Source organism: Crocuta crocuta, unplaced genomic scaffold (assembly GCF_008692635.1).
Source record: "Crocuta crocuta isolate KB4526 unplaced genomic scaffold, BGI_CrCroc_1.0 scaffold1156, whole genome shotgun sequence".
NCBI lineage: Eukaryota > Metazoa > Chordata > Mammalia > Carnivora > Hyaenidae > Crocuta > Crocuta crocuta.
In genome coordinates, this window is record NW_027528862.1 from 316333 (window position 1) to 320822 (window position 4490).

Consider the following 4490-nt stretch of genomic DNA (forward strand, 5'->3'; position numbering starts at 1 on the left):
TGTTAGCTCTGCAGTTCGTGTTATTAAATGGACAAGGGAGCTGAGGGTAGTATGGTGTCGCGGACAGCCAGGGCAAGACGTGGCCTTGAAGTTCGCCCTAGTTACACACCCTGTTTTTCAGCTGGAGGAGTTGAACTCAGAAAGAGGAAGAACCGTTTTTAAATACAGAAAGATAATAGGAAAGAAAAAAATAGAAGGGCAAAGGAAAAACTAAAGATCCAGAGACATAGAAGGATATCTGTCTACCCTTCCAGCTGCTTTTCCTGTGCATATCCACCTGTGAATATTCTTTAATGAGTCCATACTAAACATACTATTTGGTATACTTGACAGTTGAACAGATGAAACCTAAAATACTAGACAAATGAAAGCATTCAAAAACTATGAAAGTCTCAAGTTGGTATAAAGCACTGATTCTCAAATGTTAGTGTCCCAAGGTATCACCTAGGGAGTTTACTGTCATACAAACTCCATACCTCATTCGACAGAGATTCTGAAACAGTAGGTCTGTGGCTGTCCTCGGAATCAGTTTTTTTAAACAAGCACTCCCAAATGATTCTGATTTCTTTTGCTAAGAAAAAATCAGATCTAGTCCAGGAGATCTTAATCTGGTGTCCATGGATGAACTTGCGGGAGGTGGCAGGTGGAGGGTCTGTGAATCCTCAGAAATTCATGCAACATTCATGTATGTGTATTTTTCAAGGAAGGGGAGTAGGTTATAGCTTTTACAAATTCTCAAATGGAACCTTCACCTTAACATCCACCCTTGCTCAAATATGAAGAATCACTGATATGCCCTATCATTTGCTTTAACGTTATCAATTCCTGAAAGTGAGAACGCTTATTCATGAATGTCTTCTTTCATGGGTGAAACTGAGTCATGAGCAACTGACTTGCTCTATGAGGAACTAATATACACTACAGTATTAGACACTGCTTTTAGCAAAAGAAGGCCATTTGACTGTCCCACCACCAATGAGACTTGACAGGAGCCATTTCCTGGAGAACCCTTGGTTGGGTCCCTAGATATTTCTCCACCCATCTTTAACTGATGACCTCTGTTCTTTCTCCCTCAACTATAAATCACCTAACTGCACTATCAACAACAGCCAAATTATGGAATGAGCCCAAATGTCCACCAACTGATGCAAGGATAAAGAAGATATGGTGTATATGTATATAGACACACACATACACACACACACACACAGATACACACACACAAACAATGGAATATTACTCAACCATCTAAAAGAATGAAACCTGCCTTTTGCAATGACGTGGGTGGAACTAGAGTGTATTATGCTAAGCGAAATAAATCAGCCAGAGAAAGACAAATACCATGTGACTCCACTCATATATGGAATTTCAGAAACACAACAGATGAACACAGGGGAAGGGAAGGAAAAATACGATAAAAACAGAGAGGGAGGCAAACCATAAGAGACTCTTAAATACAGAGAACAAATGGAGTGTTGCTGGAGGGGAGATGGATCAGGGGAATTGGCTAAATGGGTGAGGGGCATGGAGGAGGGCGTTTGTTGGCATGAGCACTGGGTGTCATATGTAAGTAATGAAGCGCTACATTCTACTCCCGAAACCAATCCTACACTTAAGTTAACTAACTTGAGTTTAAATAAAATCTTGAATGAAAAAAAATCATCTAACTGCAATGTCCAGCAAAACTCTAAGTTCTCGAAGAGACGAGAGAGCATAGTGGAACGAACAGTGGATGGGCAGTCAGAAAAGTGAGGGATGAGATCTACTTATTGTAAGCACTATCTTGGGCAAATCACTTCATGTCTTTTAGCGTATGTGCTGCCCCAAGTGAGCNTATCCATAAAACAAATAGTGAGACTAGAGCACTTTCTCAGCCCTGGCTGCACTGGAATAACTTGTAGGACTTCAAAACTAGCCTTGCACCCTGGTCCCACCCCTTGAGATTCGCATTCCGTGGGTCTGGAGTGTGGCGTGGGCATTGCATTTTTCTCAGACTCCCCAAGAAAATATTAATGGCCCAGAGACCATCTCTCANATGCCTAGGTGGCTCAGTCGGTTAAGGATCTGACTTCGGCTCAGGTCATGATCTCACCATTCGTGAGTTCAAGCCCTGTGTCAGGCTCTCTACTGTCAGCATAGAGTCTGCCTTGGATCCTCTGTCCCCCCCTCTCTCTGCCCCACCCCGCTCGTGCTCTGTCTCTCTCTCAAAATAAATAAACTTTAATAAAATAGAATAAAATAAAATAGGAGGAAACAGTGTCACGATCAGTCAAATGTCCAGTTTAATAAATTGTTGCCCTTAACATTCTGCAGGTGCCATCAAATTACAAAACTGGGACACAGGGAGATATAAACAGCCTTATAAGCTAACCCCCACCCATCATAACCTTTTCCCCTGCCAACAAACAAACGCTCATTCCCTGACTGGGAACTGGGTACAGTTCGTCACGAGACAGAACAATGCCTTTGAAGTGGTAAGTACATGGAACAGGTACCTCATGAGACAGAACGATGTGTTTGAAGTGGTTCGTAAATGGTGGGTACCTTGTTAGAATGAATAGGTTGAACATTCCCGAACTTTAGTTTGCTCTGCGCTTCCATATTCACAGTCTTCTCATGTGAGACACTGAGAACGACTCCCTTTTGTAGGCAGTGTCCCGTGACCCCAGCCCAGTGCAAGGCTCTTGCCCCAAGCTCTTCTGTCTCAGAGGCAGACCTGTGCATGGGACCAGCATCCATGTTGGAGGAACTCTGTGAGATCCCCTCCCTTCTGAGCTTCAGATCGAGATACTGCTATATCCTGAGTGTTTTTACATGCGCGTCCTCTCCTACCAGACCTCAACCCTCCCTACTGCGCAAAATTCCTCAGCACACCCCCTTCTGCCCCCTCTACCCCCATACGGAGTTTATGACTCTTTTATTTTAGTTTTTATTTATTCATTCATGTCAGTTATCTCTACACCCAACATGGGGCTCCAACTTACGACCCCAAATTCAAGAGTCGCATGTTCCTCCAACTGAGCCAGTCAGGCGCCCCTGTTTATGACTCTTTTGAGCAGCTTTGCTTTTTTTATATTTTTAAACATTATTTATTTTTGAGAGACAGAGCGTGAGTGGGGGAGGGGCAAAGAGAGAGAAGGAGACACAGAATCCAAAGCAGGCTCCAGGCTCTGAGCTGTCAGCACAGAACCTGATGCGGGGCTTGAACCCCACGAATGGTGAGATCATGATCCGAGCCAAAGCCAGTCACCCAATTGACTGAGCCACCCAGGTGCCCCTCTTTTGAGCATCTTTGAGACCTCATGACTTTTTGGCCAGGGAGCAGGGACTCACTGGCAGACACATCCCTAAATGTGAACACACTGAATGGTGTGAGAAACAATGACCCTATCAGATTTGGTAAATGATGGACAATGAAATGTGTGGGTCAGAAGAAGGAAATGGACATAAAAATACAGAGATATAGAATGGGAACATGGTAAATGTTTATGAAACATGGGAAATACAGTTGATGTCATTGTCACGGCATTGTACTGTGACAGACGGTGGCCACACTTGGGGTGAGCAAAGCGTAGCATATAGACTTGTCTGATCACTATGTTGTACACCTGAAATGAATGTAACATTGTGTGTCAACTGTATCTCAATGTAAAAAGAAATAAGTTTTCCTGGAAAAGAAAAAGTTTATGAAATACATGACTAAATGGCCCTGAGATAATTGGTGTCTTCTCTTTGCATCCTCCGTCCGCCATCTTTCCTTTCCCTACTCCTCCTCCCTTAAATTTCTCACTCTAGCAGGCCTCCTGCACTGGATAATGCCTCCAAACTGTGGCTATACAGTCATCACTCAACCCCAACAGAGAGGTCATGGTGGCCTCAAGAGGCTGTCAACCTCTGAGCTAGAGCTTTCTGGGTGAATGGAGACGGGCCGTTTTGAGTTTCAGTGTTTTTCCCAGGATTCTTCTCAACAACCCCCCACCCCCCGCAAAAGATATGGTCTAACCTGCTAAAACGAAGTGGCTCTCAACCTTGAGCACACATCAAAATAACCAAAAGGACTGGTGAAAACACCAATTACTGGGCCCCACTATGGAGTTTGAGCAGGTCTGGGGTGAGGCACAAGAATCCACTTTTCTAGCAGTGTCCCAGATGATCCCTGCTGCTGCTGTTCAAGAAACCATACTCTGAGTAGTGAGGTCCCAGACTCATTTCTGTGGTTACCTATCCTCTGGGGAATGTGATTAAGAGGTGGGGGTGGCAGGGAGGAGGACTTTGATTAACTTCTGCAGTATTTAAATTTTTACAGCAATTGAGGGGCGCCTGGGTGGCTTAGTCGGTTAAGCGTCCGACTTTCGCTTAGGTCATGATCTCGCGGTTCGTGGGTTCGGGCCCCGCGTCGGGCTCTGTGCTGACTGCCAGCTCAGAGCCTGGAGGCTGTTTCAGAGTCTGTGACTCCCTCTCTCTCTGGCCCTCCCCTGCTCACGCTGTCT